This window comes from Megascapheus bottae, chromosome 13 (assembly GCF_031878675.1).
Source record: "Megascapheus bottae isolate mThoBot1 chromosome 13, mThoBot2.hap1, whole genome shotgun sequence".
Lineage (NCBI taxonomy): Eukaryota > Metazoa > Chordata > Mammalia > Rodentia > Geomyidae > Megascapheus > Megascapheus bottae.
This window is the reverse complement of record NC_143521.1, coordinates 34,424,208-34,451,435: the sequence shown is the minus strand read 5'-3', so window position 1 is coordinate 34,451,435 and position 27,228 is coordinate 34,424,208. Positions and strand designations below refer to the sequence as shown.

General features: G+C 36.3%; 1 pseudogene; it reads left to right on the top strand.

The window, feature by feature from the left end:
* Positions 1-1,254: 1,254 nt before the first annotated feature.
* LOC150055806 (kelch-like protein 24) lies at positions 1,255-17,366 on the top strand (annotated as a pseudogene).
* The last annotated feature ends 9,862 nt before the right edge of the window (positions 17,367-27,228 follow it).

The following is a 27,228-nucleotide window of genomic DNA, read 5'->3' as shown; positions in this document are numbered from 1 at the left end:
CTCAGTACTGGTTCTTCTGAATTTCTGAGTTGTTATCCTTATTGCAATGTGAGTGGAAATATCCAGTCCTCATGAGGCGATTCTTCTGCTATGCCTCCTGCTCACCACACACTGAGAAATTTGAAGGTCCTTTATGGAAGCCAGCTGTTGGTTATCTCCAACTAAGATTTCTCATCTCTGAGGGGAATTAAGTGGAATTTTAAAAAGCAGAACTTGAAATTTTTACATAGATTTAGGGAGATGAGTTACTGACCATATAAGGCTCAGGCTACAAGGAGATGACAAGATGGTGTCAGCATGAAACTCTGCGTGGCCCTTCGCTGTAAAACTAGGACCAGGGGGAGGTTAGGCATTTCACTGGAGTGAACAGAGCGTGAATATATTGTTTATACATGTAAAATAATGTCTATATGGCTTACATTCAAGCATATGGAGACTTTTAATTCACTGGTTCATATAAACTATAAAGAGACACATTTCAGGATTTCACTTCTTAGAAGCTCTAGGGTACAGCTTTCAACATTATAAAGTAATTTTCATCTTTCGATGCAACTGCAAACTTCTGCTGACCCTTAGGGTAGATTCCTTCTCTTGCCATAAGCATAGCATGATCACTCCTGTCTTTCCTGAATCTAAATTGGTTGCAAAAATCAGTGTAAACAGCTTAGAACAAAGACAAATAGAAAATGGAGACAGAGGTGCTAAGTTTTTCTCCTGCTTTTAATTAACAGTGGCAGCAGCAATCCTTAAGATACCTTTTGCAGATAAGCTTTCAATAGATTGAATGAGAATTTTCTTTACTGTGAGAACAACAGATGAGTTTGGGGGGGTTGAGTATTTATTGAGACTGGGGGAGAAATTCCTGTTACTAGCAACACTGGGGCCGAGCTAACCTGTTTGTTGAAGGTTGGATTACCTCATTATTTTATTTATTTATTTTTTGTCTCAGAGACCTCACTCTCACGTTCCATTTTGCTTGCTATCTAGCAGAAGTTGTGTACCTATATACCTGACTGTATATAGTAAGGTTGTTAGAATATTTTAAACTATTTCACAATTTTTGTGAGGCATTCCTACATTTTTCATAATGCAACAGGAACAAATATTGTGAAATAAACTGATGGCGTGCCTTGTTTTATAAGTTTTTGTTTTTTTTTTACAGATTGAAATGTTTTTATTTATCTTCTTTTTAGCCATTTAAAGAAAATCTCTAGCAGTCATTTCTCAACAATTATATAGTCAACTGATGTAACAATGGTACTAATATTGGGCCACAGACTAAACAGAGAGGATCTTGGGTTGCGTGATTCCCCAGCAACGAAGCGTAAAGTTTTTGAAATGGACCCCAAATCTCTGACAGGTCATGAGTTTTTTGACTTCTCTTCAGGATCATCCCATGCTGAAAACATACTCCAGATATTTAATGAATTCTGAGACAGCCGCTTATTCACTGATGTAATTATTTGTGTGGAAGAAAGGAGTTTCCTTGCCATAGAGCTGTCCTCTCAGCCTGTAGCATCTACTTCAGAGCTATGTTTTGTAATGACCACAGGGAAAGGCAAGAAATGTTGGTTGAAATCAATGGCATTTTAGCTGAAGCTATGGAATGCTATGGAAAGGTGAAGATCACTACAGAGCATGTCCAGGATCTCTTTGAGACATCAAGCCTCTTTCAGATTAGTGTGCTTGGAGATGCTTGTGCCAAGTTCTTGGAAGAACAACTTGATCCTTGTAATTGCTTAGGAATCCAGCACTTCGCTGACAGCCATTTACTCAAAACACTCTTCACAAAATGCAAAACCTTTACGTTACAGACATTTGAGGATGTGTCCCAACATGAAGAATTTCTTGAGCTTGACAAAGATGAACTCATTGATTATATTTGTAGCGATGAACTTGTGATTGGTAAGGAAGAGATGGTTTTTGAAGCTGTTATGCATCGGGTCTACCGTGCCGTTGATCTGAGAAGGCCATTGTTACATGAGCTGCTGACACCTGTGAGACTCCCTCCGTTGCATCCCAACTACTTTGTTCTAGTGGTTGAGGTGGACCAATTGATCCAGAATTCTCCTGAGTGTTACCAGTTGTTACATGAAACAAGGCGGTACCACATACTTGGTAATGAAATGATGTCCCCAGGGAGTAGGCCACGCAGGTGAGAAGACTGTGTACACATCTAATTAACATATAGTTGTTCCTACAACACACCTATAGATGTTAATTCATAAACTATAAAAAAGATAATTTCCTGGCTGTAACAATGGGAGAAATACTGGTGGTTTTTTAAAATTTTACTGTAAGTAAACTAGAAATTTCTATTGTGAGAATGATTTTAATGTTTTTCTGACAGAGCTAGCATTGCTGTTGGAGTTTTGTATTGTGGCAGAAAGCACCTAACAAAAACGTACCATCTTTTTATCTTTACTTGTACAGTTTAGTATTGAAATTGGTTTTGCAACCAATATTTTCCCAAATAGATTTTTATTTTTGATTGAGCAGAAAATAAGCATAAGTTACAAAGGGTGAATGAATTCAGCAGTGAAATCCACGAGGTTATGTTAGAAATGAACTATACAACTTTGGGGATAAAGGAAGTGAGGAGGGGAAAGATAGAATTAGAGAGGGGATGGCACTGTTCAAAAGGAAATGTACTCATTACCTGAAGCATGTAACTATAAACTATAACCTCTCCATGCACCATCTTTCAGTAATTTTTATTTAAAGAAGTGTTTAGTTGCCAAAGTGACTGTTTCTTTATATAGTTAAGAGTTTTTAACGTCTACAATGAAGCAATCTAATAGTCTCAGAGATGCCTAAAAGCTGTTTTCTGGGGTTTTTTTGTTTGTTTGTTTGTTTGTTTTTTTCTGGACCCATTAACTAAGTAGATGCAGGAAAAAAGCTTGGCATCCCTGACCCCATTCTGTATGATCTTTGCTCTAAGCCATGCTTCTGCAATCATTTGCAATCACCCTGAAATGGGAGAAAGATAGGACTTATTGCTGATCAATAGCATCTTTATGGTGATATAGAAACTATCCCTAAGGAATAACAAAACTACCTCAGGAGAGATCAACCATCCATATAAACACACAACTATGATTTGTAAATACTGGCCAGAAATGATAGTGATAACAATTTTAGCTAAACTGTCCCCAAATATAGACTGAAAAAAAAATCCACCAACCCATAGTTTGACTGGAGCAATTTAATCGTTTTGCATACTTCTTCCCTTCACCTTCAGGTTCCTGACAATTTAAATATTTAAGTTGCAGTTGTATCACAGAGATAGCTAAAGATGTACTGAAGTGCTGTCTTCCTGTGTTATCATGTAATAAATCTCTTTTTTTCTGGGATTCTCTATGTCTCTTTAATATTATGCTACTTTGACTTACTATTTCAGTTTTGTGCTTCAATTTCTGTACTTATGAAAGACAGTAATAATGATAACAACAATACTTCTCTTATAGATTATGGAAAGAACTAATTGCTTCAATGCATCAAATTTTTATCAATTATTATACACTAATTTACACTACTATGTGGTATGATTAGCTTGATATTGTAAGAATAAAAAAAATCCAGGACATTGTTAAGTGCTATCCTTAATAAAAAAAAAAGCCAAGAAAGAACATGAAGTCCTAAATTTAGATCCCAGAAGTGTCCCCACCACTCTGACAAAAAAGTCTTTAGTGCCTTTAAAGTGATGGCATTCTCCAAGTAATGGTAAATATCTCCTTGGAATGAAAACAGAGTTCCTGCCATTCGGTTTCTATAGGAAGATAGACTGCTAAGTTTATATGCTCCTATTTGAGGGCTAGTTATTGCTCATGCTCAGAAAATATGAAGGAATGGACTGCATTGATTGGCTATATAAAGTGGTAATATTGTATCCAGTCTTTGTAAAGGGCAGATTGCCTGTGATGCCTGACATTTTCTGATTCAAAAAGAAAACTGTGTTCTTTCTCTACTAAAATCATGGAGAAATATTCCTGATGTATGATTGAAAAATACATGAGCATTTATTTTTATGAATAGGAAAGGGGACAAATAATAAGAATATCTTGATTTCTCCCTTACTACATATTTGATTTTTCCCCTCTCCATACATAGAAGAGTAGCTATAATATCTGACAAATGTAGATAAACATTTCTCCCTGAAGTGCAGGCAAGGAAGTAACTCCATCAGAATGATTTGATCTGCTGCAACAAACTCAACAATGATGTGAGCCCACAGTGTTACAAGTATGCTTTGGATTTTTGGACAATACTGGGACATGAACCTTACATGTGCTGGACAAGCATACTACCCATGCCTACCTAAATATTTTTTGATTATCAAATGTTTAGACATTGTAATAAGAATAGCAGTCTACTTCTCTGGTTTTCTAAGTAGAACACTTTATAATCATTGTCTTGGGAGTTTTCTATTGCCGTTCTTCATTCTGTTTCCATGTTGGTTATCTCTGTGTATTAAAATTACACTAGATTTCTTGTTTTCATTACAGACATCTGTTTGCAATTTGCGAGCAAGTCTGATTAGACTAGGTCAGAGAAAAACTGTCCATTTAAAAAGGAATGATTTGAATAATTTCAAAGAGAAATTTCTACATTAATCTTTAGAATGTCATGCAACTGCTCTAAAGCAAAAGAAAACATATTGAGTCTATCACAGAAAATGAAACCTCGGTGGCTTCAAATAGCTGATAAACTCCATTTGAATCCTTTGCAGCAGAGTCTATTCAGTATATGGCAAAAATTATCGCAGTTAGTCTTCCAAACATTTTAAAAAATTACATTTAGTTTCTTGTAATGAAATATTAACCTGTATGAAGTAATATAGTGGAAATGAAAAGAGATGAAGGCTCTAAAACAAAGTTTGGTAGAGTTAAGTGTGTTTATTCATAGGATCAAGCCATTCTACTTGCAATCCAAACCTACATATAACCTCAATATGGAACACTGCAGGTTGTTTAACTTTGGGATTTTTTTTAATCAGAAGGTTAGAAATCATCTGAGTTCGAAGCAGGTTCATTATACATTGCTTACCATGTCAGTCCACTGTGTCATTGTGTCTGAGCTGCTGTTTTTCTACTATGTTTGGAGAGATAATGTAACCAGACAGACAGACACACACACACAAATACACACACACACACATACACACACACATACACACACACTCTCCTACACACACACACACTCCTAAACAAAATAAGAGGAAATGATTTAATCCAAGATTATAAGGAGGGAAGCATCACCATGCATAAAATGTCTTAACTAAAAGAGCTAGATTAGATGTTGTGGGAAAAACAAGATATGTAAATAGATCTTCATTACAGTAATAGATGACTGACCTCTCTCTTTCATTGTACTCCTCTTATGTATTTATTGAAATGTATATGAAGTAAGTTTTCACAATTTCAACCAAACATAAATGTAACGTAGTAGATGAATTGGTAATTCATGTACAGGTACTGTGAGTAGAGCTATGGGAGATGACAGGGTAGTGCGACCACTAACATGATCCATGAACAGGTCAATCCCTGATGAGTGTGTAGAAGTATGTAGAGGAATTTCGGAGTTGGGAGGGACCTATTTGAAGAAAGTAAGTCACTGGATGCTTGTCTTTGAAGGTGCATTTGTTCCCGACACTTTTCTGCATGAGGAATGCTGATTTCTTCCACAGTGTGCTCTTCATCATGAAGCTCTGCCTCCATATAGGAAGAAGTGACAGAGCCAAGTGCCCATGGAATAGAAAAAAAACAGGAGGCAAAGTAAACATTAAACATAAGAAAAATATAAACATCAACTGTTCGATTTTTTTTCTCAGGTCTTCAGTCACCGAAATAAAAGTGATTACCACAGTATTGTAAATAAAAGAAGTGTTTATACCCCTACACAAATGAACACCCTAACCAGGCAATACCATATTCTGCAAAACAATTCACCCATATTATCATGTTATTCTGTGGCAGACTGGGCACAGAGAATCAATGAGAAGCAGAGGCTTCTCAAAAGTGTTTCTGGATATTTGGGTAAATGCCAAGGAGTGGAATTGCAGCATCATAGGGGAGCTCTAATATTTAGTCTTTTGAGGAATCTCCATACAGTTCTCCATAGTGGTTGAAAGAGTTTACACACCCACCAACAGTGCAGTAGAGATCCCTTCTAGACAAATCCCCACCAACATCTATTGTTATTAGAGTTCTTGATAATGGCCATTCTAACTTGAGTGAGGTGGAATTTCAAAGCTGTTTCAATTTGCATTTCTTGTATGGCCAGATATATAGAGAATTTCTTCATTGCCATAATAAAGCTACTAGCATAACAATGTTCATTGCAGCATTATTTACCATAGCTAAGACACAGAACCAACCCAGATGCTCCTTAGTAGATGAATGAATCAAGAAAATGTGGTACTTAGACACAATGAAATTCTATGCTGCCATCCAAAAGAATAGCATTGTCTCATTTGTAAGGAAATGGAAAGACTTGGATAAAAACATATTAAGTGAAGTAAGCCAGACCCAAAGGAACACAGACCCAATGGTTTCACTCATTTGTAACAATTTATACATATCTAGGATTCTCCCAGAATGGGACTACAATAGAACAAAAGCCATGTACATATGGTCATACAGGATGAGACTAAATAAAATGAACTTTAGGTTATGGAAACAAGAGGTTTATTTTTGTGATTGTTGTTCTTAACGTACTATGTGTTGTTATTTCTCTTCTCTTTTTTAATTTAACTTATGGTTAATCGCATGTGATTTCTGTATCTGACTTTGTTACCTGGTATATTGTATATACATTTATTCATTTATCTGAAATAAGGAAGGAGACTGGGAAAGCAAGATGATTGGGAGGGTGCGGGAGGAGGGAAAGAGGGAAAAAACATGAGAAGGGGTATCAAGGTTCCAGAAGTAATGCACCCACTACATGATGAATGTAACTGTAACCTGCTCTGTACATTATCTCACCAATAAAAAAAAGTGTACTGTATCTCCGGAGGTGGTGGATGGGAAGGCTTTGACTCCAAGATTTAAGTATGATTTGTTTGAACTGTATAAGACTTCTGCACCAATGTAAAGTAAATAAAACCTGCAGATCAAACCACCATGCCATGGTGGTCCCTTTGTAAGATAGTAATCATACGTCGTTATGTTAAGACATGAGAACAAAGCATCAATACAAACTACTCTGGGCATTTAGTTTCTTTTCCAATGAAGAGTAGACTTACCATTAAGTATTGTATTAACATTTAAATTGTTTACATGGTAACTTAAAGCAGGTACATTGTGCAGTGAGTCTGCTGAAAAAGAATACCAGTGTGCACAAGTTGTACCAAGCATATATTTTTATTGGCAAGAAAGTGGAAAAAAAGAACAGAAATAGTCTGGGATTCATTGTGAGCCAGTGATAGTAGCACCAGAAAAGCTGCTTAGCTGCCTAGAATCTCATCTCTGTGTGTCCTCATTTCAGGCACACTGAAGATAGTCCACTATGGTCTAATTCACCTAGATAATATAAATTCCTGTTATAATGTACAGGTGGATATTGTGCTTCTAAGGCAGGCAGCCACAGCACCCAGGCTGTTCTGCTATTTCCCCCTTATCACAGATTATTGCATTGCTTGCACTTTGTACAATTATTCTTGAGAACTTTACATGGAAAAAAACAAAAAATTGGATAAAATAAAGATTGGGAGAACTTTGCTCTATTAAGTACTCAGATTGTGTTACATAGTATTACTAATATATATTATAATGTTACTTATGAGCAGTTAAAGATACTGCACACAGTTGTTTATTAAAATGTAATAACATTAAAGATTATATCATGGATAAAAAATGGAGGTGAATGTTTGCAGCTTTCTTGGTCTTTCTTTGAAACTGGCAACCAACAACTGACTTGGTCTGTGGAAACTCTAATCAGTGGTGTGGGTTGACATTTCAGTACAAGATCTTCTGACATCTCCTGGGACAAACATTAACACTGTTCAGAACAAATAATAAAAAAGAAAAGAAAAAAAGAAAAAAAACAGATAATGATCATCACTTCAACCTATAGAGAGAAGTAACTGAAATGAGAATGAGATTTTCTGGTAGTTTGTTTAATGCCGTGTGCCCTCCTATTGAAACCAGGGTCAACATTTTCAGTAACCAAAATGGATTTTGTTCCTGTTTCATTTTTAACTGGTGAGCTCTAAATAATAACTTTCATAATGATATTAGTTACGGGACCTTTGCGTGGCATATAAAAATTTAGGCTTTGAGTCTTATTTTATGTATTTGCTGGTTTACTTATTGAACTTTTTAAAATCTCTCGGCCACCATGCTATTTCATATATCATTTGATGCTTGCAAAGAACGTGCTATCGACAATTTATATATTACTTTTTTATGCAACTCGTGGGAAATTAGTCTCTATGAAATAATATTTATGAATAATGACATTTCAAAAATACATGGCTGATATATTTACATTCTTTTTGACTATAAAAGTAAAATAGAATTTCAACAGGTCAACAACTTACTTTATATTACTGAAAGAAAATTGGTACATTAAATTGTAATGCATAGTGAATTTAGAAGAAACTATGTGAATCTTCAATATTGCGTGGCAGACATCTCAATTGCCATAAATCGTGAGTGATGTGTTGGGTCAATAGGGACAAATGAGAGATGGAACGTAAATATATTTTCCTGATAATATAACATATAACAATCTAAATTTATGGGACCACTATTTGAAAATGTTATTTTATGATAACTTTGAGATAGGTAAATTTGTTAAACCAAGTAATGTGTTTTTCATGTAATCACATTTTATATTTAAATGTTAAAAGACAGTGTGATATACTGCAAAAGAAAATTGCATTGGAAACCAGAGAGGGTAAGGAATGGATTGTGGTATTGTGGATTATTTAATATCCCATACATTGATATGTGTATAACTTAGGAAAGGATAATGACAGCACCCAATTATAGAGTTGATTATGAGGATTATTATGTAAGCAGCAATAAAGTTCTTGGAAGAATAATATGCAAGAAGCACTAATAAGAAGCAATAACCCCCAACGTAAATATAAAGAAAAAACTATAATAAATATTTGTAATAAATATAATCTTAGTTATATTAATTTCCATAAACCTACTAGAAATACTGAGAGCAGTGAAGAAAATACATGAATACTTACATTCAAAAAGGAGTAAATTCATTGTTTATGAAGAAAAAGTAAATTTTCTTGGTATAGAAAGAAATGTATACTAAGTGAAACTAAAGTAAGTTTCTTTTGAAGTTCCTAGGCTTAATAGGAAAATAGAAGAGCAAAAACGGTAGGAGATTTCAATTACCATAGTATTTTATTTTTTGACCTAAAATATAATTTTATAATTTTGTTTTTTGACTAAAATAAAAAACACTATATTGAATAATCTATAATATTGATATTTTAGAAACTATAAAATTTCAGATGTTAGCTATGTGATGGTGGCTCATATATAGAATCCTAGCAACTCAGGAACCTGCGATGTGAGGATTATCATACCAGATCTGGCAGGTAAGTCCCTGAGGATCTTCATCTTCAATTAAAAATGAGAAAACTGCAAGTGTGTCTGTGGCTAAAGTGGTAGAGTGCTAGCCTTAAACAGAGGAGCTTAGTATGGGGTGTAGTCCTTGAGTTCAAGCCACAGACTCAGCATAAAAAGAAGAGAGAAAAGTTCAGATGAAACTGCTATGTATATCAGTTTAATTTCAGTTGTGAAAATAAATTTTAGCAATAGTATACTAAAAAGTCTGTCATATGGTGATAGTAATCTAATACAAACAAATGAAACACAGATAAAAGTCTGAGAACAATTCACCAACATTTAAAGATTAAAAAATAAAATATTTCCTACATTTATATATTAATATATTTTAAAATTAAAAGAAAAAACTATTCTGTATAAAATATAGTTGCTCAAAACATTTTGAAAAGCTTGTGAAATAAAATCAATTCAATGCTCTAGGGAAAATCATTTTTACCCTGAATATTTTTATATCCATATTCCACCACTTGTTGATAAATGCTCCTATTTATTTTCTTAATAATTACTATAGATTCCAATGGTTTTTATTTGAATAAACTCAAGTTTTCAATTTTAAGTTTTGCTTATTGGTCAGTCCATTGAGCTTTACAGTAATACTTCCTTCATAGCTCTGCTTATAAATTTGGTGGAAATGGAACTTGGGTACTCTAATAATATATATATAATCTTATTTTATATGCATGTGGTTGCATTCTCCTTTGTTATGGAACCAAAGGAATATATTACAGGTTAAAAAGAACATAGAGAGGTCCATGCAATGAGAAGAGAGACAGCAGTTTAGGAGAAGGAAGAAAAATTCAAGCTGGCTAGTCACAAACCACCACCTTGCATGGAAAATGAGAGCTAACAAGGGTAGGGTGGTGGCCTTGAGCTGAAACAGCACCCAGGCCCAGGGATAGGGCAAAAAATATTATTACAAATATTATTTTGTAGCATGAATAATTCATTTTTGAGAGAATACTTATCAACAGGTAGATTAAATTGAAGATGGCAAATACAAAGACAATAATAAGGATTTGGTAGATGTTCTAGTTAAAAAGGAAAGAGATCAATGGAAGTTTCAACTGACATGGGTCAGTTAGATGAAGTCAATTTCACTTAACCTTTCTGATCCTCCTTTGGTCTCCAAGCAAATAAAGTTGTTGACTAGATGAACTCAGATACCTATTTGATGTAAAAAGAAAATGACTCCAGAGAGCTTAGCTCATCTATTACAATGAAAAGAGCATTCTGTCCTTACTATGGGAATTCAGAATAATACGTTATGAATTTGAGTTAACACATAGCAATAAGAGACCAGGCTGTGTGAATTTGAAAGAGAAAGATAAAAAAGGAACCACAAGAGAAAGACAGGCAAGCTAATAAACTGAAATGTCTGCGGGGAACTGCTTCACACAGGCTCATTTGTGAAGATTCCTAAGGGAAAGAAGCAAGCCAAACTCATCTGGTATATTCTTCAGAAAGCTTCAAACTACATAAAAAAATGCCTGCCTCAGAAGCTTATGCACAAATTCTGTACCAAAGGGATTTTGCATATGTGTGTAAAATGTTCTTTCTAGGCATAGTACCATTGTGTTAAAGCAAAAGAGACAGACTTGTTACCAGGTACTTTCCTCAAGGTCACAGTTTCACTACTCTGTTATCTGTGCCCAGTTTAACAAGAAGTGAAGATGGGTTTGGCTGCCCTGTTACATGGAAAACCATTCCTGTGAGTTAATTGTGTAAGGTAATAGCGAACATGGCCATTAATAATCATGTGATACATGCTTAATTTGAATTTCTACCTGTTCAAATAATTCTTTTTGTTTGGTTGGTTTTTTTAGAAACAGGGTCTCATTATCTGACCAAACCTGAATTGAGAATTTGCCTTCATTTTGAATCATCTTCTCCATTACTGAGATTATTTCAACCACTTCTTATTTGTTCCAACCTAAAGATTGTTTTTTTAACATTTAAGATAAATGCAGAATGAATTCAGCCATAGACATATAGCAAGGTTTGTCACAATGTAATTCCAAGTCTTCATACATTGAAAGCACTGCTGTTATAGAAGAACAAAAAAGAGCCAAACTCTCTCCTAGATTGATTTTTAGAATGGGTGACTTTATATAAATGTGGGTAAGACCGCCTAGCATAAATAGGGCCATAATCTATGAACATTCTATATTCCGTTTATTTAGCTTGGCCCTGTGAAGAATGTGTCTCCATAAAAGGGTTCTAGAAATACATTCCTCAGAATGTGTTCTGTGTACTACCAATTTGATTGGATTTTTCCCTTTGCAAAAACAAAAGAAAAGATTTTGAGATCAAATGATTTAGGGAATCTGGTTCAACAAGCTCTCTTACTGCTAAACACCTTAGCAGCTTTAAGATGCTATTGTGAATTGAATATTTTTGTAATGAGAATGTGGCATTTTCAAAATTTAATAATAGCTTCCATTTTTTAAGTACTAGAATATCTTATGAGAACAATGTGTTAGAAAGGCTTGGGAAAATCTCATTCATGTCAATTGGAAATAAAATGATTAAAAAATACAAGGAGATAAAACAGGGTGAATTCAAAGTTTAGAGCCCTTTATGGTACAATGAAAATACATTTAGCACTTGTGATATTTACAAATTTAAGTTACTCATGATGATGAATAGAACTGCCTTATGTTTAGGGATTAAAACTATATGATGTTCAACTCTATTTCCGGCATCTTTGTAGAAAAAATTCAAAACTGGGAAAACAAAGAAAGATAATAAATCCAATAGTATCAACACTTTCCATGGAGGTTGAGGGTTCTGAGGGAGGAAATGGGACAAGATCAAGTTCTGGGGGTTTAGGATACTGAAAAGTGTTATGTCATTTATTTTATTTTATCGGTGCTGGTCCTGGGCCCTGGGTGCTGTCTTTAACCATTTTTGCTGAGGACTAGTGCTCTACCACTTGGGCCACAGCTTTACTTTTTGCTTTTTTTGGGTGCTTCATTGGGGTTGAGTCCCACAGGCTTTCCTTCCCTGGGCTGGTTTTCAAATGCCATTCTCAGATCTCAGCATCCTGAGGAGCTAGGATTATAGATGTGAGCCAGCTTGGCTGGGTTGTGTCTTTATTTTTTTTTAATCTGAGCAATGTTATACAAATCATAACTTTCTTTGAGCATCTGAGAACCTTCTACTTTGTGTGAAAATTCCTATTTTAACCCAATCTGCTCCAGTAACATATAAGTCAAAGAAAAAGTAAATGTAGCAATGAGTGGGGATTTATCAAGAAGCTACAAATGATTAACCTCAAGTATTTCCTCATGCCTACTCCTTGGCCCAATTCATCATACAAACTTGCAAAGATGAATGTTTTTGCACTCTAGAATTAATGTCTGTTTTACTTCTGTGTATGTGTGTGCGTGTTTGTATGTGCATGCGTGCAAATGCCAGTCCTGGGGCTTGGCTTCTGTCTCTGAATTTTTTTGCTAAACAATAGTGCTCTATAAGATTTCAGCTACAGCTCTACTTCTGTCTTGTTGGTGTTTAGAGATAAGAGTCTCTTAGTCTTTCCTGCCTAGGCTGGTTTTGAATCTTGATCCTCAGATCTCAGCCTCCACAATAACTAGGATTATAGGTGTGAGTCACGAGAACTTGGCTTTAGTTTACTTTGTTTTAGACCTGCTTTCCCATGCCTAAAGTGATTAGAGAGGGGAGAAAATAGAAAATAAAAATTTTTGCTCAAAAAAAGAAAATACATTTATCATTCTTAGTCAAAAGTAAATGAATTCAAATGATGGTATCATTGTACACAGACACATTAAATGTCATTTCAATGCTCAAAGATTTGTAATTTTTCCTTCTGTGTTTACTTATATTTTCTCCCATCATAAAGAAAACTACCGAATCCCAATAACACTGCAACATTTATCCATCAAGCCAGTCCTAAAATATAGAATAATAACACTAAGTATAATTTCCACTTCTATACCCAAAGGATATAAAACCAAAAGAACTTCAAATGAGCAAACCTCAGAATTATATGTCAGTTTTTAAACTTTCACCATTATAAATAAAAGTAAAGGGAATGGCAATATCATCCAAAGAAATAAAAAAGACATATACTCTTTCCCGATTTATGCAATGGCTGACACTCTGTACAACACCTTAACAATAATGATAAAATTATGTATATATAAATCTCAGTTTAGTGAAATTCTGGTCTAATTCAAGAATATCTTACTGGGTCAATTGTGTGCACTCACACAAAAATAAGAAGTCATATCTAAATGACAAAAATAATATACTAATTTGGCAAGTTCCCCACTGAGCTAACCTAAGAAACTCAACCTTTCAAATAAATAATAAAAATTCTGAATGATAAAATGTAAGTTATAAAATAATTCATGAGTCACATTTTGGGATGGATCAATTCCTTTGGGCCTTTAAGTGCCCACCTCATTTGGGAAATACTATTCTGCCTTTTTCAGCACATTAGAATTTTTCTGGACTAGTTAAATATTTGTGTCTCTAAGTAAAATAGGTTGTACTTTCTTAAATAATTGGGCCTTGTAAAATCAACTGAAGATATGAATAGATAAAAATGTTGGATCCTTGTACAAATAGGAGACTGCCTTTCCTCTACTAATTCCTGAAATATTTTCACAGTTTCTGGCCTTACACTGAGGTCTTTGATTTATTCTAGTTCAGGGTGATCTATGCATACAAGTGGTTGACAAATACTTGATAGCTACGTGCATATGATCATATGAAATAAGATTTTATGGGATGAACTGCAACCAATAGTTTTTTTTTTTTTTAGTTGCAGTGGTGGCTATTTTTGTTTTATTTTCCTTTTGTCTTTTTACTTTGTACTTGGTAAAGTAAAGGGAGACACAGAGAACTTGGAACAAAAGGTGAACAAATTCAACAGTGGAACTTACTAAACACTATGTGGAAAATGAACTGCACATCTTGTGGGTGAGAGCAGGAGGAAAAATTTGGGAGAGAGGGAATGAAGGAGAGACATGGTTCAAAAAGAATTATACTCACAACCTGACTTTATAATTGTAATTCCTCTTTGTATCAACTCTAAAACAACAACAAACGTTTTTAAAAGACAAAAGAGAAACAAAACAAAAATAACAACTAAAATATCTCTTGTCTCATTTTCTTGGAGTTCATTTCATAAAATTTTATTTGATTGCTTCATTCCATAGACTTTTTCTTCATTCTTTACATGGTATCTTTTCCTTCGCAACTTGCTACCATCATCTGTTAATTCTTAAAATGTTTCCTATTCATAAACTGTTAGCCTCATATTTTCCTCTATTAGTTTTAAACAACAATGGGAAAACAACTGCTTACAAACTATTATTTGTAATACCAATTGTTAAAGATTTTGCTTTTACCCCAGTATATTTTTGGCACCATTGTCAAGAATCAGTCCACAGTACTTGCTTGGGTTTATTTTTGGATCTGGATTTGTTTAGTGCCAGTACCATGTTATTTTTGTTACTATGGATCTGTATTGTAGTTTGAAACCAGGTATTAGAACATTGCCAGCATTGTTCTCCTACTTTTCACTATGGAAGCCAGTATGGATTTCTAAGTAAAGTCTTTAAAACATACAACTCTCATACTATTCAGGGATATACTATATACTCTCAACTTCAACTGATTATGAAAATGCCTGTATGCTCATGTGTATAGCTGTACTATTCATACTATGTCAATTACTCAACTGGTAAAGGTACCTTATTAGAGGAAATGTAATATGCATGCCCTAGGTAGTTCTACTGAGCTACTCAAAAGAAATTATAATCAGGACATAGTGGGCCAAACCTGTAATAATATCTACTTGGGATGGAAACATGAGAGAATCTCAGTTTGAGGCTACCACTGGCAGAAGTTTATGATATTCCATCACAATCAATGGCTGGATCACAGTTATCTAGGCTACATAAGAAGTACAATAGCTGAGCACAGTGCCAGACTCATGTCATTCCTAGCCACGTGGGAAGGATGGCTAACAGAGTCTCAATGTAGATGAGTCTGGCCGTAGGAGGGAACCCCATCTTGACAATGACCAATTTATAATTCTCATTAAGTTGTGTAAAGATGTTGAATTGACAGCTGGACACGTAGTTTATGAAACAGGTATGCATCTATAGTGTGGGGAGCCCGGCCCCTCCTGCATGGTGGCGGGACCTGGAGGCGCAAGTCCCCCTTTCTCTGTGGGGCCGCCTGCGGTGCTGGTGGCTGCGTGACTCAGGGATATCCACCGCATGACCGGATGAAGGCCGGCATCCATTTTGGGGAGTGCTGCCATTGTTAGCGGAAGCCTGGTCTCTGCGTGGCCAGATGCATGAAGGGTGCATGACTGGAGCGTGTGAAGCCGTGATTGGAGGGCCTGGGTGAGCTGGCATGAGTTGATTGGCCCACTGCCTGTATATAGCCTCAGGAGAGGAGGAAGAAGAAGAGAGGCCTCAGAGAGAAGAAGAAGAAGAGAGAGAAGAATAAAGGATCCTGCTTTAGCTGTAACCTGTGTGTCGTGCGTTCTTTCTTGCGGGACAGGGATAGCGTGTGATATCTGGTGCCGAAACCCGGGAATTATTGAACTGTAAGTATTTATAGGTAAGTGAAAGCGAGCTCCGCTTGGAGACTCCGATTCAGGATAGGGCAGCCCCATGTTCGCGGTGAGCGACTAATCTCAAGCTCGCGGATTGCGACTACCACGCTCCCAGAAGGTGACTAAAGAGGAAGGATACAGGTGTGTGGGATGGGATCAGAAGTGTCATGAAACAGGATGGAATTTACCATTAAGGGTCAGTTGGAAGCTAATGGGACCCCTTTAAAATCTTCCACAGTAAGGAAATTCATCAAAATTATAGAGGAGAGAACCCCATGATTCTTGGAGGAGGAAACCATTGATGCCAAAGTGTGGGAAAGGTTAGGGAAGGCTCTGTATATGAAAGGGAATGAATGTGTGTAAAGAGATTTTAGAATAGAACCATATGGGTTCAGACTGGAACGATCGCAAATGTGTGTGTGAATGGTAAATCTCTATAAGAGGTGTAAATCTAAATCTAAGTCTACACGGGAGTAAACAGTTTAAGAACAGGTGAAAAATAGCGCAGAGACGCTTGATGGTAGTGATTTAGAAAGCCTGTGTTTGGGTTCAGAATAGTTGAAACAGGCTAAAGCTTTTTAAAGTCCCTGACAAAATATAGAGTCAACGCCCCTGAATCAGCTTGAAGAAGTTACAGAAAATGGATCTTCGCCCGGCAGTGATGATTGCGGGGGAGAAGCAGAGAGTAATGTGGAACATGCTGAAGACATTCCCGCTCCCGATTCCATTGACAAATAGTTCCAGAGTGTATCCTTTTGTGTTTTCCACCAATTCCTCCTCAAAAGGAGGGAGGTGTGCGTATTAATTGTAGTAAATTGGTGGAGTTTAAATCTACTCCTGTTTGTGTTTGGTCTCCCTTTCTGTTTTTGTTGTTTAGTTTTTCAGGAGAGCATCTAAATTGTTCACAGCAAACCTGCCTGCTTAGCACCTGCTGGAATGGCAGTGTCCACGATAGTGCAGTGCTGATGCGGCTTCCCACGTCCATTCCGATTCCAGCATTGGTGACTGATAAAGACTTATCGGTGGTTCTTAGAGAAAGAAGAGATTTTGGTGTTCTTGCTGCAACTGCTGCCGCTGCTGCGTGGTTTCATTGGCTGTGTCGATTCCCACAGCTACTACACTTAACCAACTTTCTGAAAATACTGCTCAGGCTTTGTCTACACAGATGTCTATGAATGCTCATTTTTTAGGGGACTGATGATTGTGAATCAATGGGTTGATTTACTTCAAGAACAATTGGACATTTTGCAGGAAACCGCTGGCGTTGGATGCATTTCCACCATGCGAGGGTTATGCATCACCCCCTTTTAATATCAGAATTGGACACGTGCCGCTAATTTATCAAAATTATTGGGACAAATGCTACGTGGCACTTGGACTATTCAATTTGAAAATTTGACTGAACAGTTATGTTTGGAAATAATGGCTGTTAATTCCAGTAGAGTAGAAGTTTTGTCCATGCCAGATATGTTATCCTGGGTTTCTAATGCTTTTAGCTTTGTAAAAGAGTGGGCAGGTTTTGCGGCTCTGGTATACTTGGTAATCCTTGGATTGGTAGTGATGCTGTGAGTGATCTGTGTGATGTGTAACAACATGGCCCGACAAAATACTATCATCAGACAGGCTTTTGCGGCACTATCCTCTGGAGACTCCCCTCAGATCTGGCTCAGCATGCTGGACCGGTAGTCAAAGACAGGTAAGGACAGGGGTAGGCATATACCAACCTAAGACAGAAGCTGCAACTTGAGCCTTGCAGCATTTCAATGACGGGTAAGGATATGTCCTGACTCCTCCACCTAAGACAGGCACGGTCCCTTGCTTCAATAAAATAAAAGAGGGGAAGCTGTGGGGGGCCCCGCCCCTCCCGTGTGGTGGCGGGACCTGGAAGCGCGCGTCCCCCTTTCACTGTGGGGCCGCCTGAGGTGCTGGTGGCTGTGTGACTCAGGGATATCCACCACATGACCGGATGAAGGCCGGCATCCATTTTGGGGAGTGCTGCCATTGTTAGCAGAAGCCTGGTCTCTGCGTGGCCGGATGCATGAAGGGTGCATGACTGGAGCGTGTGAAGCCATGATCGGAGGGCCTGGGTGAGCTGGCATGAATTGATTGGCCCACTGCCTGTATATAGCCTCAGGAGAGGAGGAAGGGGAAGGAGACGCCTCAGAGAGAAGAAGAAGAAGAGAGAGAAGAATAAAGGATCCTGCTTTAGCTGTAACCTGTGTGTCGTGCATTCTTTCTTGCTGGACGAGAAGTGCACGTGATACTCTAGCACTGACATTCACTAGATGACATGACATAGGTAGAGAACAGATTAGTAGAGAAAATAATCTGAGAGAGAATATCAAAGTAGAAATTCTTATTCTCCCTAAAGAAAAGTTTTAGTTTTCTTCATCAAATCTGTGAAATCTTGTACATGAATCAAAGCAATAAAAGGGATAGTTGATTGCATTTATTTTGAACTGAGATAGTTTTATTTTGTTTGTCATAACAAATACAGGGCTGGGAGTTTGGCCTCATGGTAGAGTACTTGCCTAGCATGCATGAAGGCCCGGGTTGAATACCTTGGTACCACATACATAGAAAAAAAGCCAGAAGTGGTGCTGAGGCTTGAGTGGTACAGCTCTAGCCTTGAGAAAGTCCAAGGACAGTGCTCAGGCCCTGAACTCAAGCCCAGGACTGGCAAAAAAAAAGAGAAAGAAATATATCTTCACAGAAAGTAACATGATATAAAGGTCTAAAACTTGATAAAAGATATGAATGATTTTTTTTAAGCTCAGTATTGTGAAGATCAAATGAGCCTCAGTTCCCTAAAGAACCTCATAAGCAGTAAGACACATGAAATGCTAATGGATATTGCCTTTCAAGTAACTACATCCTCTTTAGTAGCAGAAAGGGATGATGCTCATCAAAATGCATTGTATTCATAAAGTGCTTTGTGGAATGACGACCCCTTTATAACCTAGTTAAAGATAATATAAATATTCTAAAAACAAAGAAGGCTGCCTAGAAACCTGCAATCGTTATGCAGAGTTGTATGAATGCATAACAGAGCCCTTCCATAGACAAGACCTCTCTGTTACTGAGTCTGAATCACAGCAAAGAAATCAGAGAAAGGCTACAGTTGCCAATTATGGTTAAACTGTCTTAGTCTAAAAATATGCCATCTTTGACTAGATTCTCTCAAATTTTAATTTCAGCACTATATGCAGGATAGAGGTGATAATAATCTTTCTTTGTTTTCATCCATATATTGAGGTCTCTAGAGCTTCCTGCCACCATTCCTATGGGGACAATTCAGCATTTGCATGGTGGCCACTGTTTTTGAATGAGTTTCTGAGTAGTGATAATAAACACAGCTCTCAGGCAATGGAACTCAGTAGTGCACAGTTGTACCCAGATGGTTGGCATTGTATGAGGTGGGCTACCTAACTGGTAACAAGGTTTATACCCAAGTGACAAAAGAGTGTCAGAAAAGATTTGTTACCTGTGCATGTTGTATGTAGCTTTTGTGTACCAGATGTTTGCATCAACCTTTGCTACTCATAATTCTAAAGATTATAGATGCAGGTTACTTTGCTGGTTCCCACATATTGATTGAACTTTAGAGGTCAGCCCCTATAAGGTTTGATGAGCTCTCTAGATGAAGTCATATTCAGAGAGAACATCTGATAAGAAGACAATGCTTAGAAATGCCTAGGATAAACCAACAAGCTAGGACTAGAGGGAGGATAAAAAAGATATGACGCTAAAGAATTTAAGTGGCTGCTACATGGAACTGATAAATATGACCTACGTAACTTGCCTTTGTGCAAGAATCAAATTCATTAGTTTGCACAAATGAAAACTAGCTAAGTTCAGAAACTCTTCTGTGCAAAATAATAAATAACTTGTACATGATTTCTGCTCTCCCTGAGTTTGTAGGATTCAGAAATGACACATGGAAATGCTTAATAAATTCCAGTACAGTATCATTGAATAGTATACATAATTATGCAAATATAAAAAATCATTTGTTGTCATAAAATATATGTAATAGAAAATGATGAGAATGGTGGAATAAAAAACTAGAAGGAAGAGATAATGATAATATTAATTAAAGTTTACTATGAAAACAGTAAAGGTCTTTAGACCATTTAAATGAGAAAAGTACTAATACTTGCTTCCTTTCTGGCGGAAGAGCAGATATTTTTACAAGAAAATTTATAGCAGCACAGTTGTTACAAGACATGTACAAATTATAGGAGATTTCAATGTGCTAAAATCTGTTGTTTGATTCAATTTTACACTATTTTTTAAAGAAAATAGCATAAAGAGTTTCATTGCAATATTTCCCTACATTTCTGTAATGCACTCAGATCAAATTGACATTTCTATTTGTATTTGTATCTCTTTAATCAATCTTATAAATAACTTACTGTATATTATCACTCTATATTTATTCAAGTTAATAAGATACTTTGATTTTTCCATTATTTTACAATTTCAGTTTACAGGTTAGCCTAAAAGTATGGGGACATTTGGTTAGCTAACATGCATGTGACCATGAGCATTTCAGAAGCAATTTCACATTATGTAATTTCTCCATTAACCTTTTCTATTTTCCTGATAGACTATTTAATGTGGTAGGCATATTCTCATCATCAGAAAAAAATAGTGACACTCTGATTCCCTCACTATAAGAAACAAAATGGGGACAGGAGCATGACGTAGTGATAGAATGCTTGCCTACCACGCACAAATCTCTGGATTTGATTCTTCAGTACCACATATACAGAAAAAGCTAGAAGTGGTGCTGTGATTCAAGTAGTAGAGCACTAGCCTTGAGAATGCCTAAGGAGAGTGCCCATGCCCTGAGTTCAAGCCCCAGAACTGGCAATACACACATACATACATACATACATACATACATACATACATACATACATACATAAAATGTATGCATACACATGTTGGGAAATAGTTACATAAAAATCAGGGAATCCAAAAGATTAAGCTGAAGAAGAGACTAATTCCCATGAAAAATTTGCTCATCCAGGTAGATCCACTAATTGTCAGAGACATTTTTAATAGCAGATGATTTTTGGTTCTTCAATATAGTGCTCCTTTTTGAAATGGGTTAACTATTCTGTCATATTTCTGACTTTCCTTCGGTATTTTATGTCTCACATGCATAAATAGCTCCTGCTGATGTTTTCATTCCATCAGGCTTATTCTTGCATGTAGATTACTCTTTCACTGTACATTTATTAAGCCCTATTCCATGTGAAAATATAAGTGCTGAGAATAAAATGGACAAGTGATATGGACTGTCTTCTAATGGTTACTGTGCTTTCACAAATAACTCTAAAATAATATATCATTAAGATTAGTGCTACAAGTGTAATGGGTGAACGATTAAGTTTTAAGGAAGTTTTAGCCCTAATTACTGTGCCTGTGCCTCTAAACTGAGAACGCTGTTCTCAAAATAGGCCTGTCTGAAGAACAGCCTTGTGCCAGTGTCATTACTATGATCAATCTTTGGCTGAGAACAAGAGAAGGATTCCTCGCTATTATTTGAACTTTTCAGAATTCTGTACTGTAGAACCAGAATCTTCCTACCCAATGATTGTTCGTCCCCCACCAACTCCCTACATATTTTTAGATGTTCTTGATTATGGCTCTTCAAAATCTCTAGTTTGGTTCACTCCATTCTTCTCTGACAATACATAGGAGTGAAAAACATACGTTTTTGCTCTTTATGGCATCAGCTGTACTTGAAATTTCTTCGTCTTAATTTTGGAAGATAGGTCTCACACCACCAAGGACCATTTTAGAAGTTCAGGGCCTCAGAAGCTTGCTTCAGCTGTGTACATTACATTCAGGCATCTTGCTGGTTTATTAGAGATAAAAATCTCATGTATTTGTCTACTCATGTGGGCATTGAACCTCAAACTTTTGTTTCATCTCAGCTTCCTAGTAGCTAGAATTATTGACATGAGAGAGTGATGCCTGGATGGAGAGGTAAATTTAATGGCATTTTATTTCCTAGCTGAATTTTATGAAAATAGTAGATGTAGTGTGTTGGGAACATTCTCCCCCTCCCTGAATTCTTAGCATAGAATGTGCCTGCATAGTTCCTTGTCTTAAGGGCAACATTTTGTAAATTAGGTTACTAAGCAACTCATGCCTGCTTGTATTGATATGTAAACATACTACCACCTGACCTCCTACCCTGAGCGGTGTCCCAACCCCCTTTTGCCTCTCCTGAAGAGACATATAAACCCCTGTGTGAAAAATAAAATTCACAACTTGATCAGAATGCTTGTCTTGCTGCCTTTTTCGTGTCTCCTGTCCCTTTCATTCCTCCCTCTAGGTTCTTGGCCCTAGTTGACATCTTGCAGGACGGGAGAGTAGTGTTTATCAAGTGATTACTATTAGCGGAAATGTAATTAGTCCTAGCAGTAACATTTACACAAAGCCCACAAAGGAGGAAAATAAAGTCCATACAGTCAGATAATGTTTATTAAATTTATGGACACATTTTTTATTTGGAAGAATGGGATAAGAGAATTAATTAATGCGGGAAAAGTAAAAAGAACTGAGTTGCAAGTTTTGTTGTTATTGTTGTCTTTACTTTGTTATGGCTGGTGACCACTATAAGCCATGGACAAAGAAACCATCTTTAGAGTGTGAAAATTTGAAAAGGAATGCAAACAATTAAAACAATAGTGAGATCTCTCAAGTACTTTATGATGGTAATAAATATGTTGTTCCTCACCCCTACCTCCCAGTTTAGAGAATTTGAAGTTGTTTAAAAACACGGATTATTTCCATGACGTTTAAAACATTAGTTCATTAATAGATGTTATTATCAATCCTAAAGTCAGTTTAATTTCAAATTTTTACTTTGATAATGTACATTTGAAATGAGGGTGTGTTTATATTTGTAGTATTTTAATAATACAGGAATAAAAATTTTGTTCTTAAGCGGTATCCCTTAGAAAAATAATCCCTTAGACTTATGTTACAATTTCAGCATTTAGAGTTATTCTTTGAATATTTCTGTGGATAACTGCCAGTTCAATTTGGGGCTTTTTTTTTCTTCTTCTTTTTTTTTTTTTTTTCCGCCAGTCCTGGGCTTGAGTTCAGGGCTTGAGCACTGTCCTTGGACTTTCTCAAGGCTAGCACTCTACCACTTGAGCCTCAGCACCACTGCTGGCTTTTTGCTATGTATGTGGGGTACCGATGAATTGAACCCGGGTCTTCATGCATGCTAGGCAAGCACTCTGCCACTAGGCCAAACTGGGGCTTTTTTTTTTTTTTTTAACAGAGTTAACTATATTCTCTTAATAATCTTGATATCAAGTCACAGAAGGAAACTTACACAAGTTTGCCGAGAAAAGAGAAAGGGAGAGTCCCTACCACAGTGGGGACTGTGGTAGCTAGGTTGTAGGAGCAAGTATTACAAGAAAACATGGCAAAAATTATTTTTACCTTTCAGAATCTAACTTTGAAATAGTCAGAACACTATATCCATCAGGTTAATGATTCTTTCCAAATACTGAAGCTATATCAAAGTCAAAGTAACATTGTAAGAACATGTTTATCTCTAGGAAGTAATGAACTCTGAAAATATGTTAGAATTTATAAATCTTACTAAAACATTTTGTGGCTTCACCCTGATAGTGACTTTAATATTCATGATATTTTAATTTTTATCTTGATGGTATAAGAAATTCAGGTCATGCTTGAAAATTTGCCATTTAAAAACCATTAGGAAGCACACATATTCCAGAAGAGCAGAAAAAAAAGAATTTCAGCTTCTTATTAGCTTTTCAAATGATGAAAATACAAAAAAATCAACTTTACCCTATGAAGTCACTACAGCTCAATAAATTAATCAATGAAGCAGCGACTAAGCATATGGTAAGCATTATCTACTCTCACTAAGATATTTTTTAAGCATAATCAAAGTAGTCCACTTCTTTTCAATGCTGTAGTAAATTCTGTAATAAAACTCATTTTTCATCACACACTCTGGAAGATTTTTATGGTATATTTCCACACATTCTGGAATGCCTGCTTTTCTAATAATTCAGTGTGTCAGTAAGAGTGTATTAGAACTTGCCTAGTGTAAAATACATTCCTGCAATCTCAGCAACTAGAGAAAGTGATGAAGAAGAATCACAAGTTCCAGCCAAGCTAGGCAACTGAATGCGATTCTATTCTAAACATGTAAATTTTTTTAGCAGGGTTATAAATAGAGTTCAGCAGTCTTAGGCTCATTCTTTATATAATAACCATTAAAAAAGAATGTATTTTAACTATTTCTGGAAGACTGAGGGAATCTCTTCATAATCATGTAATTATTTTTAAAGTTTAAGAAAAAACTAAATACTGACATGTAATTTGATGCCGTTTAGGGTTGGGAAATCCCCTGTCCACAGCAAACAAGGATTACAGAATCATTTGTCATACCAAGACAAATATTGATGACTTTTTAAATTCATCTGATTGGTTGCCTCAGTCCTTTGCCTTTATTGATAATTTTGTATGGTTCCCAAAGGATGTTTTAAACATCCAAATGGCCCCTGGATAAAGAAAAGTTCTTCACCCCTAAATTATTCTTTCATAATAAGCTAAGAGAGAAAAATATTATAAGGGTTACAGTCATCTGGTCATCACAGTTAGTCATCATTAAATGCAAGTTACATTAAATGCAAGCTCTTTCTTCCAGAGCATCCTTCAATCTTGCAATGATGTATACAGTTTATTTTATTTATTTATCTCGTTATTTATTTGTTTCCAGTCTTGGGGCTTGAATTCAAGGCCTCCGCACTGTCCCTGAGCTCTTGCTCCAAACGAGTGCTCTACCACTTTGAGCCACAGCACCACTTCCAGTTTCTGGGTGGCTAATTAGTTATAAGAATCTGACAAGGATTTTCTTCTTTGGTTGGCTTTGATCCTCTGATCTTAGCTTCCTGAGTAGCTAGAATTATAGTCATGAGTCACTGACTCCCAGCTTCCACAGTGTTTTATAAGAAAGTGATCATGCTCATTTTCAAGCCATGAGAATTAAAAAAATAATTTCTGGAATAAGCAGTCTAAGACTTTCACCAGCGGTAAAAGCAGTCCCTATCCAGTTCCGTTCATGTCATGCATTTCTGTACCTCCAGGATGTGTATCTTAATTCTAGGAAGGAAATAAAGGAAGATCAAAAGCTGACCATTCAGAAGCTTGTTCTGAGCATCACCTTAGCACAATCCTTAAGAAAAACAACAAGACCTTGACTTAAAAATCATCTGGACAGCTCAGGGCTGAGGTAGGCTCATGCCTACAGACCTGTTTATTCAGGAGGAAGATCTAAAGATCGCAGGTGAAAACTACCCTATGAACCAAAAAGAAAACAAAATGGGAATTGTCATACGCACTATGATAATGAGAACTAGGCCATGTAGTAGCTTGCCATTAGACAATAATGAAAATAATCTAATCAATGAAGTACATTTTTGCTTTACTTCTATAATAGAGAAAGGCTCAGTGACTGTGAATGTCTTTGTTAGCACTTAGTTTACAAGGGTCTGAGGCACTTTCTGTAGAGCTCATTCATTCTGATCATCCAAGTCTTTCAGTCCAGATCAACATAACTTAAAGGATTAAGGAAACATCTTCATGCTGTGTGGCATTTAAATAATGGCCTTGAGTGCAAATCGGAATTTGAAGTCAGAGCTGTATTTTGATGTGTCATACAATGCTTCTTGTACTGTTGTCCTGGATCAAAAAATAAATACTTCGGGGCCGGGAGTTTGGCCTAGTGGTTAAAGTGCTTGCCTAGCATGCATGAAGACCCGGGTTCAATTCCTTGGTACCACATACGTAGAAAAAAGCCGGAAGTGGTGCTGAGGCTCAAGTGGTAGAGCTCTAGCCTTGAGAAAGTCCAAGGACAGTGCTCAGGCCCTGAGCTCAAGCCCAGAACTGGAAAAAAAAATATTTCAAGAAATTCCCATAAACATTTCACCTGACATGATCATTAAGAGAAGAAGATTGCAATTTTGGAATATCTTCAAGATGATAGTAAGAACACTGTTCCATCATGCACGGGCCAACCTTGTCAGCCATGGCTTTTTCTGGGGGGAGGGTGCAGTCCTAGGCTTGAGCTCAGGGCCTGAGCAATGTCCTTGGATTTTCTCAAAGCTAGAGCTCTACCAATTGAGCCTCAGCAGCACTTCTGGCTTTTTTCTATGTATGTGGTTCCAACGAATCGAACCTGGGTCTTTGTGCATGCTAGGCAAGCACTCTACCACTAGGCCAAACTCCTAGCCCCCAGTCATGACTTTTATCCCTAAAACCTGATTCAGTGTTTAGAATACAAGTGATTCCGATACATACATACATACATATATATATACATATATATACATATATATACAGATATACATAGACATATATACATATATAAGCATATATACATATACATTATATATATACATATATACATATACATTGTGTGTATATATACATATATATATATATATATATATATCATGTCTGAAGCAGAATAAATGGCAGTCTGACCTTGCTGCTCATGGTTCAATTGTGACAAAGTTTATCTGTGATTAACAGAAGTCTAAAGGAGGAAGGGAAGTGATGTTCTTGGGGAATTCATTTCACAGGCTTCCTCTGGAAGTGTACCCACAATAGGTGGGTGCCTCTTAATATAGAGTGTTTTAGCTGATGGCTGTTGGTTTTCAGCTTCCTACAATCTCCTCCCCTCTCTTCTGCTGGTGTCAAGACTTTAGAAAGCTCTTAGGAGATTTACTACTCTTTCATATATTTTTTTCCTTTTTAAATTTAAATTTAATTTTAGTTAATGTATAACGATTACACATATTTGTAGGGTACAAAATACATTGCTATGCATTTATACATTGCATAATATTTAAACTAGGTTAAACATCTCTATCTATTTACTAAATCTTCATTGTGAAACCATTTCAAGTCATTTTAGTTTTTAAAAGTGTCTGTTTGTTATATCAAAAGCACTTGAGGTGAGAGAAA